The sequence below is a fragment of the Lipotes vexillifer genome, unplaced genomic scaffold (assembly GCF_000442215.2).
Source record: "Lipotes vexillifer unplaced genomic scaffold, Lipotes_vexillifer_v1.1 scaffold458, whole genome shotgun sequence".
In the NCBI taxonomy this organism is placed as follows: domain Eukaryota; kingdom Metazoa; phylum Chordata; class Mammalia; order Artiodactyla; family Lipotidae; genus Lipotes; species Lipotes vexillifer.
In genome coordinates, this window is record NW_006783957.1 from 1,681,149 (window position 1) to 1,698,890 (window position 17,742).

Here is a 17,742-nt window from a genome sequence, read left to right on the forward strand (position 1 = left end):
GCTTCCCTGGTGGCGCAGTGGTTGAGAGTCCGCCTGCCGATGCAGGGGACATGGGTTTGTGACCCGGTCCGGGAAGATCCCACATGCCGCGGAGCGGCTAGGCCCGTAAGCCACGGCCGCTGAGCCTGCACATCCGGAGCCTGTGCTCCGCAACAGGAGAGGCCACAACAGTGAGAGGCCCACGTACCACAAAAAAAAAATAATAAAAAAAAGTAAAAATAAAAAAAAAAAGATAAGAAAATATCACCAAGACCGCCATGGTATACAGAATCCAGAAGATAAACCACTGCTAGGAGCTAAGTAGCTAACCAAACCTGAGGTCCAATCAGGGCATTCAAAGATATCATAATTGACCTGCTCAGAATTTAATTTTTATACAAAAATTTGCTCTTTCTGCTACAGGCAATTTATTGCTTCAGGATTGAATTAAATACTGCATGCACAATCCTCCCAGAGATAACCATATGTAAATAGCCCAAGGAATTAGGCTTTGTTGCCCATGGAAGTCTCAGTTCCTGTGTCACCTCTTTCCTACCTGCTCCTCTACTTTCCACAGCCTGGTTAGGGCTGGAATTAGGATTAGACCTTAATCTGTGTTTTCGAAATATTTAGTGCATATCTGTAGCTCAATAACAACTGATCTGGGTATTTTAACTTTGCTACCCCTTCTCTTCCTCTGACTCACCAACCAAATCCCCATTTCCATCTTATCAGATTTATCAACTCCTTTAAATCTTGTTCATCTTTGCATCCACGGTGACAAATCAGACTGTATATAAAATATACATGTGTTTATGTACAGAAAGACAAAATGGATGCCAATTTTAAAAGTTTTATTATTTTGATACAAAATTCAATTTCTTGCTTCATAATATGCCTTTTTTTCTATACTTTTGTTTTAAATTACTTTGAAGGTACAATTATACTTCCAATTACTTACACATCATTCACATTTTTAGCAAGTTTATACTGACTGCCTGTTATGTAGCGACTATGTTTAACTGTAATAAAATATCTTTCATTTACAAAAGTACATAATAATGTTCAGAAAGGTTAAAAATTGCACCTGAGGTATGACTTCTGGTAAGTCTGAAGAAACAAGATTTCAAACACAGAAAGTTCTGTTGCCTCTAAAGCTGTATTTTGCCTCTGTATCAAATACCGACTTCCTTTTTACCATCTGATGGATTATTTTTTCCACTTCAGTCTACTAAGATTAAGAAATGCAAGTGATGTAGAAAAATGTGAAGCAACAGAATCTCTTCTATTGCTGATAGGAATGTAGTTTATACAACTACTTTGGGAAATAATTTAGTATTAACTTATTAAGATGAACTTTGACTCCTGGGTATATAATGAAGAGAAACTCTTGGAAACTATAAACTAAGCCAGGGGTATGTACAAGACTGTTCATGACAGTACTGTTCATAATAGCAAAACCTCAGAAACAACTCAAATGGCCATAAAGGGTGAATGGACAAATTGTGGTACTGTCACATGATTCAATATCCCAGAGCAGTGAATTCAGTGAACTACAGCTGGGCACAGCATGCAGGCATCTAAATCTGTGTTTCACCATTTTGTGGGAGTGGGTAGCATGGGGTTGAGGGTCCAGATGAAGGAGCAGGACCAGCTCTGGCACTAATATCAGTGTGACCTTGGGAAATTCTGTAACCTCTTTTTTTCTCAGTTTCCTCATCTTGAGAGTGAGAATAATGGTACCCAGCTCACAGCGCCTTTGTGAGAATTAATGAGTATATATACAGACACAGCACCTAGAACAGGTAATGGCTCTACGTATGTGTTTGTTCTTACTATTTGAATATATTTTACTAGAATATAGGATTTGAGTAAAATTCAAATATATTTAATGTTCATATTTATTAAGTACGTGTAGAAGAGATCCATTCCACTTCTCACAGTGTAACTATATTTGCTATATTTAACATATGAAAAAGTTCGGATATATTTAACTGGAACTATAGCAGTTATTAAACATGGAAGGATAGTAGTTACTGTTCATCCACAGTTACTTAAGGAAACACGTAGACACTCAATATAAAGTATTTTCCAATCCTAATTGGGTTTGTATTTAAAATACTCTCTATTCTTAAAAATAATGTAAGGCCACTCACTAAATAAGCACTTTAGCATGACTATGCATTCTTCAATTAGAAGCCAAAATTAGAAATGATGGAGATAGTTCTTAGAAAGAGAAAAAAATTCCAAATTGGAGTAAATCTTTGAAATCATGTATTCAAAGCCCTTGATTTTTCAAATGGGGAAGACTGAGACCCCAAAATCCAAAAACAGTTACATGAGTTGGGGACAGGAGAATAACTGGAAACCATACGTATGGACTGTGATCAAGTTTGCTTTCTAGTACGTCATATAAATGCATTAAAATATATATATAACAGATAACACAAGAGTTGAGCTGACTTTCTGAACTGTACTGTTGATGGTGGGATGTAGCAACATCTTCTAGGAGGAAGTTAGCCTTGTGGATACGTCCGATAGGAACTTGTTAGGCAGTAAGCCCAGCTTCCCAAAGACTCGGAGGGGAGAATGACGGTTTTGAGGAGCCCCTCTTGTCTCCTTGAGGCCTAATGGACTCTCCAGCTTCCACGCCCTCCGATCTTACCTCTACTTTCAACAGACGCTCAACTCCCAGCAGCAACTTCTTACTTCCCTGTACTTTAAAATCCATCCGGGTCTTCAGGAAGCCTCCCCTTCTTTGCTCCTGCAGCCAAGATGCTTCTCCTTCCTCTGCTTGGGCTCCTCGAGGGCTGGGTTGCTCAGTTAACCCCTAACTTTGCTTTCATATTTAATCTCATTTTCTTTTTCTTCTTTTTTTTTTGCGGTACGCGGGCCTCTCACTGTTGTGGCCTCTCCCGTTGCGGAGCACAGGCTCCGGACGCGCAGGCTCAGCGGCCATGGCTCACGGGCCCAGCTGCTCCGCTGCATGTGCGATCTTCCCGGACCGGGGCACGAACCCGTGCCCCCTGCATCGGCAGGCGGACTCTCAACCACTGCGCCACCAGGGAAGCCCTAATCTCATTTTCTTCGTTGGGCCATTCTCACTACAAAAATGCTCACTTTGTAGCTTCCTTCAACCTTTTTGGTTTAGACACTTTCTACTGTGACTTTTTGTCAAGCATCGCAAAATATTTCGTTCGATTCTTCCCATCCAGCCACATCTTAGTCCACTGCAAGAGTTTCTATCATTGTCACTCCACAAAAACTCTTTGTCAAACACAGCCAATAGTTTCCTCATTCTAAAGGGTGACTGCCTTCCCGAGAGACTTCATTTCATGTCTGTAGTATCTGACTGGTGATGACCCACCCTTCTTTACACAGTTCGCGTACCTTGGCCATGATGTTAATAGTAGCCTAATTTCTATCTCTACACCATTTATTTTTGCCAGTCTTTTTGTCCCCTCTTGCTTCCTTCTAAACATAGCCATTCTCTTACGTTCTGCCTCCAAGGATTGATTCTTCTCCATACATTTCTTCCATTATTTTGTCTGCCCCCAAAGCATCATCCATCATAACTGTGTGTTTCACCCTTCCAGCCATCTGTTGCCTCAGAAGTCCCAGGAATATATTTCTAACTGTCCATTACCTCCATGGATGAGCAAAGGGTTACTGAAAATCATGATCACAACAGTATTTTTCTCCCTCACACAATGCTCCTATTTCTAGCTTCCCTATCTTGGTTTATAACATTACATTCTTCCTGCCCCCCAGGCTCAAAGCCATGATGTTAGCTTTGACTCTTCTTGTTCATTTGCTTCCTATATTTATTTCCAAGTTCATGAGTGTCTGTCAAATATGACCCTTCATTTACCTCTAGTGAGACCATCTTTATTATTTCTCACCCCTGGAGAGAAATTCCTGGGCCTTTCTCACTAGCTGGACCCCTGGTACCATTTCATTCTCATCTCATCTAACACCCACAAGGCACTTGATGTCATAATCTCTCAACTTGATTCAGGTTGTGCCTTACATGCTGCCATTTTTTTTAGCTCATCCACACCATTCATTTATAATTTATGGAGAATGGATAATGTAATGTGTACTTGGATAAGAGTTATTTTTCATGTGATCACTCGACAAACATTTACTGAGCAGCTATTCTAGGTTCTCCGTTAGGTCAAGAACACATTAATATGAATATGAGTAAAATATGGCTCTTGACCTCCATTCCTGTGTAATACTGGTATGCTGAGGAATATGGGTCATTTTCCCAAATGTCTTCTAGGGAACAATATTTTCGCAAATGTTACGGGGAAATAATTCTGGCACATTGTATTAACTAATATGATAATAATACATCGTATTAGTTTAGGTCAGGTTTAGACTCAAAAAGCAAAAAGCTTTTGGTCACTTGTCTCCTTAAGACCTTGCTGACAATATACTGCTAATTAGTCCCAGGAAACATCTTCACAACCCAATATTCACCACACACACACACACACACACACACACACACACACACAACTCACATACACATACACACACACACACACACACACCCCTCTCACAGATTTTGGACTTAAATGATAATAACTGTCATTTGGTAAAAATACTACTTAATACATTAGATTGATAATAACAAGAAATAATTCTCATTCAGTGGTACAATTTACAATAAATAATTTTTTTATAATCAAATAATTATAGCCTATTCTAGTTACAAGAAACACTATTATTATCACCCAAGCAATCTTTCAGGAATTAGATGAGCCTCTACATATATTTGGCATCGTTTGCATCCTTACTTTATCAGTATCTTATGTGATCTCTCAAATGTTTATTTCATTTTGCAAAAAATAAAATTGTCCTAAACATATTACCAATTAACCGGAAACTATGTTGCTCTCCAATTTTTTTTGTAAGTTATGTAATTTTAGGAGATGAATCCAAATAAGAATTTTGTAAAAGTTAATAGACAATCATTTAAAAAAGCCATTAACTCCTTTCTGGGGTTTTTCTGGTGGTGTATGACTTTCATTTATATGCACTACAAACTTAATCTTAAACACCCTAATCTAAATCTGAAACGATTCAAAGTATATTTTCAATATTTTCCCCTTCCTTTGCCTTGCCCTGTTTGTGGTCTGAAAGTACAGGGGTTTTGTGATCCAGTGGGTTATTCATTATTTAGTCTTTTTACATTCCCATGTGCAAGACTCTCTGCTGATCAGAACCTGTCTGTACTTTTAAAATGGGTCATAATTAATATATTTTAAATTTCTGAACTTGCTTCCATGACAGTAGAGTTTAGATAAACATTCCAAACAGAAGGCGTAAGTATTTTTGGTTTAGCTGAGTATACAAAAATGACATTATCAAAATATCCCAGTTTTTCAAATGTTGCACAAGGAACTGAGACTCTAATTCCCTCACTTATCTCAGAGTCATAACCCTTCACCATTAACGACTGGTGCCATCTGTTGGTACTTAGGGAATGAGCATCCAAAATGGAAGGTATTTGGATATTTCACTGAGGAAATATCACGAGTCATCTTATCATTTGAATTCTGAAGTTATCATCATAGTATATGCCTCAATTTTTCACATTGCTCTATTGCCTTACAAGGCAGGAAGCATCTCCGGTGGGTGCTCTCTACTTGGTGTTACAGCTCATTTCCAGTTATACTGATTTGAACTTGCGGCCAAACATTGAGCTTTATGTTTGTTTTTAAATAGGCTTTCAAGAAATATTTAAAATAATGTGTCAAATGCATTTTAATATTAACAAAAGGAAATTCGTAATCAATGATGTTTCGCATTTCTAGATTTTTAAAATCTCCAACATCTTGAATAAAAACTTGGAAAATAGCAGCTGTATCATTATTGTTGTGATTCTTCCCCAGAGTATTCTGTATCATAGGTGTATGAATCATGCCCTTTCATTTTCTGTAATTCTGACGCTTTGACACCTCTGGAGAGACTGCCCCTCCCAGGCATAGTAAATGACCCTCCCAAGGAGCAGGCCTTTCATATGCAAATGAGCCAGTCCAGAGCCCAGGCTCCCCATTGCATCCTCCATTAGGCTCTCACCCTCAGGGTCAATATTCTCTTGCCTTCATCAGCCCCAGGGCCAGGAAACAGACAAGCTGGGGCACCCCCTATACCCCCTGATATTATTCTGGAAGCTAGCCAATCCTAAACCTGCTTGCCCTGCCTCACCTGTTCCTTCCCATGGAAAACACGACACAGATTCTTGCCCCCATTTACCCCCTTGCTCCCTCTGCCTCCTGACTGACCCTGGCCTTTCCAGGTAAGGCCCCTCACAATTTGGCACACCCTTGCCTCTCTGGATCTGTGACTTTTCAATGGCAACCATCTCCTGATCTGCTGGCCTCACCATACCTGAATACTAATAAAACTTACATTTTATTTATTTATTTATTTTGTGGTACACGGGCCTCTCACTGTTGTGGCCTCTCCCGTTGTGGAGCACAGGCTCCGGACGCGCAGGCCCAGCGGCCATGGCTCACGGGCCCAGCCGCTCCGCGGCATGTGGGATCTTCCCGGACCGGAGCACCAACCCGTGTCCCCTGCATCGGCAGGCGGACTCTCAACCACTGCGCCACCAGGGAAGCCCTAAAACTTACATTTTAAAACAATAGGCCACTGGGCCCAGGTCTTAATATCTGCTTGTAAGTTTCCATGTTTGTCAACTATGAATCCCAGCCCCACTATCTGGGTTCCTAGTTCTAGGCACAAGTGTCAGATGACACTCAACCCAGTGGTTCTGATGCGACTCCCAGCGTTTCCTAATGCAAATGCCTGAATGGCTCTTCTGGTGCTCAGGGCATACCAACCCCAGTATGGCCCTGATGAGCTGTTTATGGCTACAGAAAATACAACCTGTTAGCCAACATTTGGTCTGCCTGACACTACTGTCTCGTGCCAGAGATCCAGGTCAACTCCAAGTCCTGGCTCATTGCTATTTATCCAGCATTCCCAGGAGTTCCGTGGATGAGTGCCTGCATGCGTGTATACGTACACATGTTCAGGACTCTCAAACTGCGCCACCAGGGAAGCCCTAAAACTTACATTTTAAAACAATAGGCCACTGGGCCCAGGTCTTAATATCTGCTTGTAAGTTTCCATGTTTGTCAACTATGAATCCCAGCCCCACTATCTGGGTTCCTAGTTCTAGGCACAAGTGTCAGATGACACTCAACCCAGTGGTTCTGATGCGACTCCCAGCGTTTCCTAATGCAAATGCCTGAATGGCTCTTCTGGTGCTCAGGGCATACCAACCCCAGTATGGCCCTGATGAGCTGTTTATGGCTACAGAAAATACAACCTGTTAGCCAACATTTGGTCTGCCTGACACTACTGTCTCGTGCCAGAGATCCAGGTCAACTCCAAGTCCTGGCTCATTGCTATTTATCCAGCATTCCCAGGAGTTCCGTGGATGAGTGCCTGCATGCGTGTATACGTACACATGTTCATATACACACGCGTACACTTGCATATATCTTTCTTAAAGTAATTCTACTGTATGTAAACATGTAAAATCAATATCAAGGAAACTATGGAAAATCAATATCAGATTTTGGACTACCATATTTGCATATATTAGAAGATAATTTTATAATATATGTGTGTGTATACACACACACACTCATTGGCAGATAACAGTAATTATATTTTGGCAAAGGAAAAAAATCTGTTAAATACAAATTTCATGTTGATTACATTAAATCATTACATTTTGCTTGAACTATAAGACAAATGTAAATATTTCACTTTTCCAGTAGCCTGCGAGCTGATTTCACAGTTGAGAATTAACGTGGTGTTCGTTCCAGAAGTTTCATTTATATTTTTAGAGATTTTGTTAGATAATAGATCTCCTTGGATGTGGAATTTCTATTTTTTATTGAGAAAAAACTGTAAATAGCACACATGTACAGTTTATATAAATATGCTTAAATAATGTAAAAACATGATAACATATCTTTCAAACAAATGTGGCACAGCTTATTTTATTTAGCTGTGTATAGATGAGGTATCAACCCACCCCGGTTTCCTTCATGCAACAAAAGAGAACATGGTAAAAAGTCTGACTCAAAAGGGAAGGAGCTTTAGCACTAATGTTATGGAAAGATTCTACTAAAATTGTCCTGTGATTCTTCCCATCCCACAGGAATCTAGGCTATGTCCTATATTAAGGATTGCTTCATTAAATATATGAAAGTTTGCCTGCTGGAGGTGACTTGTTCTTTAAGCTGCCTTTAATCACCTTTCCTTTCCTTATCCCAAAGCCTCTGTGGCCTGCACATATAATCTACAAATGAAAATATACTATTTTAAAAATGAAATATTCATCATCGTTTCAAAATAAAACTTAATTCAAATTCCTCAAATGGATCCTTTAAAATTCAACAGTCTCTAAATATGAGTAAACCCAAATACTGGGTTTAATTCATAATGCTTACTTAGAGAAATGAACAACACTTGTGTCTTCTTGCAGATTTACCAATAATTACCTAACAAAAAATTCTGTCAAGGAATCATGTAACTCGTTCCTCTAGCTCTCAATATACTTTAAAATGATGATTGTATATAGGAATTTACACTGAATAGATTCTATTTCCCAAGTGAAGATTTACATTAAATGACCAAAAATTAGATGAACTTATTTTCTTACCAACATAAAACGTAATGAATATACTATTGATTGGAGATATAAGACTAGCCAGCTTAATATCAAACATCAATAGAAAGCAAGTACAGCTAATGAATTTTGCAGTAAACACAGTAATAATAAAAGATAGTTTTGACTATTTTCTTGAAAAGAGTCCTTGTCAATAAATAGATCTCAGTTGTATTCCTATCGGCTCGTGGACTGAACAGTTTTTGCTGATTTGGTTTTATTCCAACCATCCTAGATGGCAAAACTGTTTGGACTGACCATGAAGTTAAAATGGCTAAATGATAACACTGACTATGGCTCTGTCCAGTGTTTTCTAGAAAAACATGGCCTCCACAGAGGCAAACTTGTCACCACAAAAGCATGGTTCTGAAAGCTTCCCCACACTCATACAACCATATCTTCTTAAGCATTTATTTATATCCTGTCTACTTCAAAATGGACTTGAGACAATTATATCAAAGAGAAAAAAACCTAGAAAGAAAGAAAAAGCAAACTAGCAAATAACTTTTGTATCTTTCACATTAAACTTCAGAATGATTGAAACGGCATGCTGCTCCAAAACATGTACGATTTCCACTATTTTCAGTCTACAATGACTATGTCCTTCAAAGTAACATTAACAAAATGACAGGTTTCTTTCTGGCAGCATAAGGAGAATATTTACCGGCAAACTGCTCCCACTGAACAAGAAACTTAAATTACCCAGTTGTTCTTTGAAAATTTTCCAGTGGAAATATTCCTTCCTTCATACACGTATGAGACTTTTAACGTCCAGGAAGACTGCTCTTCATTTTAGAGGGAAAAATGCCAAGTCAGGAGAAGAATGCAGTGATAAATTTGCACTGGATTATATTTATTTCTTCATAGGCTGGTAAAGAAGTGAAATTAGGACCACACAACCCTTCATGCATTGAGTACTTACTATGTGTTAGATTCAGTGCCAAAGCCTTCAAGATAAGATCTCATTGGATCCCCAGAGAGGATCTATTATTCTGTTTTTACAGACAAAGATTTTATTGGAGAGCAAAAGTTTGCACTTTTGATGAATTCCAATATATGCATGTTTTTATTGTGCAGTTTATTTGTGTATGTCATTTTAAAGAAATCTTTGCCTAAACCATGGTCACAACAATTTTCTCATACTATTCTCTACAAGTTTTATGTTCCATATTTAAGTCTATGATTCATTTAATTAATTTTTAATGGCATGATATAAGGGTAGGATAGAGATTGATTATTTTTCCTTTTTCATTTTTGCATATCGTTTCTGAATTGTTCCAACACCGTTTGTTGAAAACATTATCCTTTCCCCATTGAATTGGAGGGACCCTTTTTTGAAAATCAATTGACTGTGTATATGTGGTCTCCTATTACAAGTTTTAGACAAAATGCCCCCCGTCCCGCTGCCAATCATCCTAAAAAAAAAAAATTTGGTGGAAAGAATTTTTGAGGATAAAGTCCCTTTCCTGTGAAGACTAGAAGTTTAGCACAAGTCTGTGGTGGGGATATAAACCCAGAAAGACAGAAATGGTCCCTCCCTGCCTTCCATTTTATTGGAAGAGACAGAGAATAACAATTAAATACAGTTTTAAAATTACACATTTGAGTAACTGTATGGAGAAATTCATTAAGTCACTGTGATCTAGAATAACAAGAGGATCTTTTAAAGAGTTAGAATTTAAGCTCAGATTTAAAAGAGAAGAGGGAACTATATTGCTCAATTCCTACCAGTTTAGAACTGGATGAGTTCTCTTGGTGCAAAATTGTGTTTACTCCAGTGTGTGTGTGTGTGTGTGTGTGTGTGTAGGAATAATACGGATGAAAATATAATATGAACTGGGTTCAGGAATGAATTCAAACAAACAAAAAACCCTTGGCAGTCAGGAAAGTGAAAGAAAATATAACAAGGAGTAACAAAAAGGTGTATATATCTGGGAAAAAATCTTATGCAAATTAGGTAGGAATGGTATGGAGAATACTATATTAGCAATTTATAGGATAAGAAAAAAGATCATGTCTTGATGAAGACTGAACACTCAGAAATATGAGAACTCTCAAGCCATCTCCTTTAACTAAAGAAATAGCTCACATCAACTGGCTTGTTAAGAGGAAAGAGGAACAAATGTGAAATCTATCTCTAGGGATGAATAAAAATATTGAACTACTGTTTTCATTTACATAAGACAATAAGGAATTCTTTTTAATACTTAGTGACAACTGTGACATTTTAGTCATTGACAAAATATACTGTGTAGGTTGTATTTTGTTAAAGAGATTTAATTTCAGATGCAGTTCTGTTAAACAGATGCAATTTCAAATATAAAATTAAAAGGAGACTTGAAAGAAATGGAGCAAGAATATTCAGAAAAATTTATATTTATTAAGAGCAATTTTTTTAAAGTGGTTTTTGTGATTTTGGTTCAGAAGATGTTAGAAAAGGAAAATAAAACAAAACGATTTTTCTCCATTAAGGAAAATTAACAGGAGGAACTTCGCAATGACAGAGCTTTTCTCTCCCTGAAATTTGCAGGTGTTCCAAATTTTGACAAAAAAAAATTCCAAAATAAAGTTCAAAGATATAACTACCATTGATAAACCTGTATCTATCAATTGTGCATTCATTCAACTGACATCTTTTTAGAGTCTACTGAATGCCAGGTGTGTACTTAAAGGTGCATGTAATCTACTATTTTTATCTCTATTTTTAGAAGCAAAGCCAAACAAAAAATCCAGCAATACTAACAGCAACAACAAAACACAAAACTACAATTAACTTCAATAAAATGCACTGAAAACAGCATACAGAGAAATGACCACATGGCTGAAATGGATAGAGCATAAAAGGAGATAAAAAAATTAATCAATGACATTTACAAAATAGCTATGAATCAGTATGTCCTTTGTTTCTTACTTCTCATCTTCATAGGAAAGGGACTTTATCCTCAAAAATTCCTTCCACCAAATTTTTTTTTTAGGATGATTGGCGGGGGGTGCATTTTGTCTAAAACTTATAATAGAAGACCACATATACACAGTCAATTGATTTTCAACAAAGGGTCCCTCCAGTTCAATGGGGAAAGAATAATGTTTTCAACAAACGGTGTTGGAACAATTAAGAAACGATATGCAAAAATAAAAAAGGAAAAACAATCAATCTCTATCCTACCGTTATATCATGCCATTAAAAATTAATTAAATGGGGGCTTCCCTGGTGGCGCAGTGGTTGAGAGTCCGCCTGCCGATGCAGGGGACAGAGGGAAGCCCCAGAATTACTTTTTTAACTTTAAAATTACAAGCATATTATTTTCACCCCAAATATATATTCCAGAGGAATACAGCTTAATACATTCTGAGTAAAATGCTGTCATTTGTGTGAACATAAGCATGATCATCTCTACTGTCCTAGGATATTTCCTTTGTGGACATATCTTCTAGGCAGGCAGCTACTGCCAAAGAAAGGAAGGGAATATAAAAGTTAACTCAGCTTCTTTCAGCAATATAGAATACAGGGGGGAAAATATTAGCAAGAGTAGGAGTCAGTTCCCTTGAAGTAACGTGGCTCAGATTTATAGTGCAGCTTTAGCATAGGAAGAGATGGATATGAGTACACTGACCACCCAGGAACCGGTCAGACTCACCCCCAGGCAGGGTGAAGGTCAGCAGGAGGGTCACAGGTGAGGACATGAAAGGTGGTACAGGATTCTGTGATGATGTGGGAGGATGAGGACAAATAACGAGGATGGTGAGAAGACTGGTGAGATAACTTCAGGAAGGAGATTTATTTAAACAAACAAACAAAAACTTTGCAACGGGAACTTAACAGTCTCTTCAACTAATATCACTGGTGTCCAACTCTTGATGGGTCTGTTCAAAGACCTGGCGTCTCTCGGTTTCTATCTTTAGAGTTCAAGGTCTTGCTCATGACCTCGTGAAAGAAAGAACTATCCTCATCTATGCTAGGGAGAGTCAATCTATCTTTCTCCACCTCTTCATTTGAGGGGATTCCACTGTGGAAAGCAACCAGCCATCCCAAGAAACTTATGAAATAAGATAGACCAGTCCTACCTGTGCATCTTGCTACTAGCCCACTGCCTTGAGAATTTTATCTGAATCACACTCAAAATCCTAGATACAATACAAAAGTGCTAAACAGTCAAAATGGACCTCACAACAATCCAATCATGAATCATTAGTAGCCCTTAGACCAGTCCCTGGCATCCCCTCTCCACCACAGACATTGTTTTTTGTTATAGACACAATTCCAAGAAGGTCAGTCATCTCTGACCAGGGCTGCAAGTGACCAGGGGCTTAGTCATTGACACTTAGAGCAAGAAGCATTGCGTAATATCAAGAAGTGATAAAAAGTATGAGTACACAGCCAAAATCTAGTAATACAGTTGAAGACAAAGAACATCCAGATACTCTAAAACATATATTTTTTAATATTCTGCTGACCAGTACAGAATGGTATTATCAGCCTCTTTAAAAGACTGAATACAAAGTACTAGGTATATCAGATACCTCATGTGAAATAAACTTTGAGGCCCTAATGGAAACGAAACCCAACTAAAATCTAAGAAAGCATTGGTTAGAAAGTTTTCCCATTGCAAGCACAGAAAAATGACACTTTTCTTCCACCCAAGCTTTTTGCTCCCCCAAACACTCAGTAATGTTTACCTCTTATTCCATTTGATTGCATATTTCAGGCTGATTGCTTGTCGTGGCCTCCTGATTACCTTGCTTAAAGTTTTTTGTTTGTTTTTTTTTTTTTTCAGTACGCAGGCCTCTCACTGTTGTGGCCTCTCCTGTTGAGGAGCACAGGCTCCGGACACGCAGGCTCAGCGGCCATGGCTCACGGGCCCAGCTGCTCCGCGGCATGTGGGATCTTCCTGGACCGGGGCACGAACCCGTGTCCCCTGCATCGGCAGACGGACTCTCAACCACTGCACCACCAGGGAAGCCCTTGCTTAAAGTTTTTAATTTCATTGTCTTAAAAGTGAACACTATAGCATGTGTGATATTGAGTAATTAGGTAAAAACTAAAATATAAGCTTACAGGTAAGACATTTACATAATTCACTGAGATTGTATAAAACACTATCATATTAGGAATGTACACATTGCTAATTACAAAATTATATTCCATCAACCACCACAAATTGAAGAGTCAGGGTGTTTAAGCCACTTAACAAGCTGTTAAGTAATTGGGTCTTGGAATGTGTTTGCTAGACACTCTAACTTTGTCTCTGGTGGCTGCCACTGTGTAATTAATGTTCTCTTTTTAGAGAAGCAAAGACAGCAAGATTAGCACTACCTTTGACAGAAGAAGCCATGACACCCATAGCCACCCACAAAAATACAGTCATTTGTGCTTGTGCTTTTTATAAAATGAAATACTTGCTCTAGACTATGCAATAAGTTTTATATGTAAATAGGAAAGTAAAAACGTAAGAAGAGTTTTACACACACGCACACATATACAAATTACCCATTGGTGTTTTAATCTAAAAGTCATGCAAAACTATTCTTCTTTCTCCTTACTTGGTGTGCTGGAGGATCTTTCACTATTTCTGCTAAGCCAGGAACCTGTTTCATCTATTTTTAGCTGCCAGGTAGAGACTAGATGGTGAATAAAATTTGAGTTAATTTGCAGAGGTGTTTGGAAAGCATTTGAAAAATTACTGGTGATCTCTAGGCTCCCAAATTGGGTCATGAAACACAAGTCCCCTAATACAGGTCTTTTATCTTTCTGATAGATGTATGGGCACTGGAAGAACTAGCAAATTCTGTGAAAACAATGTTTCTGGACTTTAGTCAAGCATCTGAGAAGTCTGTTCATAGTATCCTGGAATGCCCTTCTAACTCTCATCATTCCTGGTCATTCTTTAAGACCTATCCAGATGTGGCCAACTCTGCAAAGCAGACCCTAGTTAATCCAGGTACAGTCACCAGCAGCTGTTCACTAGTTCCTTAGAACAGATGTTCTCTACGGTGTCATTTTATCAGGTGTGCATCACAGTGCTTTTAATAATTTGTTTTAACACCAGCCTCCTCTACTAGAATATGACTTGTAATATAATATAATGTTTGGCCTGCATTAAGGTTTCAAAAATATTTGTAGAGAGCTGTAGCTGAAGTCCTTCAGACAACATCTTAAAAATTTACTAGAGTGACACCAGATATAGATTGATACTTAATGACAACATGGAAACAGTATCTACTATTTCAAATGACAGAGGGTTATCTTACAGTATCCGAATGACTTTCTTATTAACTTGTGAGTTGGCTAAGGATAGCTATTGCTTGGAAGACAGAAAGAATTCGATGAATTTTCACGATGCTGGAACAATGAGTTAAAGATTAACAGGTAGAATTTAATCAGGATAAATGAAAAAGTCCTAAACTCAAGTTAAAATATTTTATGGTCCAGGATCAAGACACCGAAGCCTAATACCATAACATGCATAGAAGACTACAAATTAGTGGCGAACAGTCTTAGAGCACCTCTTCTTTGTCAGTTTAAGTGCTAAGCATTTTACAGGTATCACTCAGCTCAATCCTCTAACATTACAAGGTCGTAATATCAGAATCTGTGAGTAAAAGATGAGGCAGCTGAAACTGGGAGGAGGGCTTAGGTAACCTACCCATGGCCACACAAATAGTGTGCGACACAACACAGAGTGAGATCCTTGGTTCTCCAGGTCCAAAGCCTTGATCCACATACTACACCGATTCTCAATGAAGTCTACGTGTGACTTGGCCCCTTAAAATATTATAACTTTAAGCTGTGCTAACAGAGGTATTATGTCCAGACTAAGAAGGGTGGTTGTTCTTCACCACTTTTTGTACATTATAAAATTATGGTTGTCCAAATTACAGCATTTCCAGGATGGTAAAGTATCCAAAAACACAAAAAAATGGTTACAACTTTTGAGAAGACTTGGAAGGACATGACCGCCATCTTGAAATCTCTGTAGAACTGTTCTTTGCAAATTGGACTTCTCCTTTTTGGCCTGACTCCATAAGGTGGGACAAGAGCCAACTGGTAAAACTACTTAGCAATTACAAGTGCCCCCAAATAGAACAGGCTAATTTGTGAAGTGGGAAATTCCTCTATATAGGAGAGTGCTCATTTGGAAGGTGCATGATGCAAGTTCAGGGAGTCGAACCAGGCCAGCCGATTTGACCAGGTGACCCCAGAGGTGCCTCGTCACCCTAAGTATATGTAATTCTATATTCACCAATGACCTAGTTAGCAGAACTGGTGAAAATGTTAATTATGATTCAAAAACTAAGTTCCGAGTCAGTATTTTTGAAAAATGCATATCAAGTATTTCTTTGGATTACTGAACATGGCTATACTCTCATTGCCTAACCCAGAAAAGGGGGGAAAAATTCATATGTGAGTCAATAAGCCTGAAGCCAATAAAGATACAGAAGGAGATGGGACAGATCTGTTTGGTGCACATTGTAACAGCTGTTCTCCACAGGTGGTATAGGGACCCCAGGCATCTCTTTAAAATTCTCCAGGATGCTCACATCACTAAGAGTGATAATAGTATTTATGTGGAAATAATATTTCTACCTCTAAAACAGAACAGTTTGAACTTAAAACAAAACAAAACAAAAAATCTAGCAGCCATTAAGGGAGATCATGACATAGTGACCAAGAAATGAGTAACACCACTGGCTTTTTTGCCTATTTACAGTGTTATACATTTTTTGTTTTATTTGAAGGCACATGTTGTTTATATCTGAACACTTGTTCAATTTCTTTTTAAATGTAGAGTCAGTCCCCAAATCAAACATGCTATGATATGTCCTACTTTAATGGTTGAAAAAAACAAAGCTAATTAAATTAATGGAAACTTAAACTACCTTATTTTTTACAGAAGAAAATGTAGAAATGTATCTGCATATTTTTCCCCAGGTTAAACTCTTATTGTTGGTCTATGAAAGGTCACTCTATTTTTTTTGTATGTTTGTTTTTGTGTTTGTATGTGTTTGCTTTGATCATCTTCCATCCTCAACACAATCCCTATTCCCTCACAGTAACTCACCCAAGTTGATTTAACATACATTCATCTGATTCATTCTCCATATGGTTATCTATTTATATGTGTATCTTTGAAAAAGACACACTGTGTCTTTTAATTCTGTTTGCCTTTTTTTTCACCTAACATTATGCTTCTGAGTCCGTGTGCCTGTATAGAGACAACTCATTACTTGAGGTCGATGCTGAGTTCTCCATGCAGTGCTTTTTCATTCCTTGAGGCATCTCTCTTGCTCTTTGCTACCCAAAATGCTGTGATGCATGCCTGCAATGCATGGCTCCTTGTGAGCTAGGAGAATGTTCCTGGTAGCATCCGCCAGGGTGGACAGGACACTGGACAACACGCAGACCGAATTTCACCCAGTTCAATCCCACTGGCTTCTGGAGGGGCTGATCAGCACACATGCCGACCAGGATGGCAGGTGGGATTCCGTTTTCCCTATTCTCTATAGCACTTGATATCATCTGCCTTTTTCCAAACTGACTGGTATAAAGAGATAATCTTTTTATTAAGTTGAATACACCAATTACTAAGAAGAGGTTTTGGTTTCTTCTTTGGCAACCTGTCCAGCTAAATGCTTTTGCCCATTTTTCCACTAGGATAAGCTCTCCTTTTTAAAATTTCTTTCTATTGCTTCCTTATATATTATAGGTATTAATTCTCTGCTGGTAAATAAACATGCCTTCTCCCAATCTCTCAGATGTAAGAGATTTCATACATCTCTTAAATTACTTCTCCATGTTCTCTCCCACTGAATAGAAATACTAATTCTAATATAGTCTTATAATATCAATTGTTTTCCCCTATGAATTTTGCTTTTTAGGGGGAAAAAAAGGCTGTTCAAGAAAGCTTTTCTTATCCTGATGTCATTAAAACATTCTCAAAAAAAAAAAAAAAGCAACATTCTCCACATTTTATTCTACACATTTTATAGGGTTTACCTTTCACATTTATTTATTTATTTATTATTTTTATTTACTTATTTTTTTGGCCACACCGTGCAGCTTA

General features: G+C 38.1%; 1 protein-coding gene across 1 annotated transcript in view; it reads right to left on the reverse strand.

Annotated features, from left to right (window-relative positions):
• Positions 1-17,742, reverse strand: part of CTNND2 (catenin delta 2) — a 950,773-nt gene that overhangs the window by 657,385 nt on the left and 275,646 nt on the right. The gene's annotated exons all lie outside the window — the stretch shown is intronic.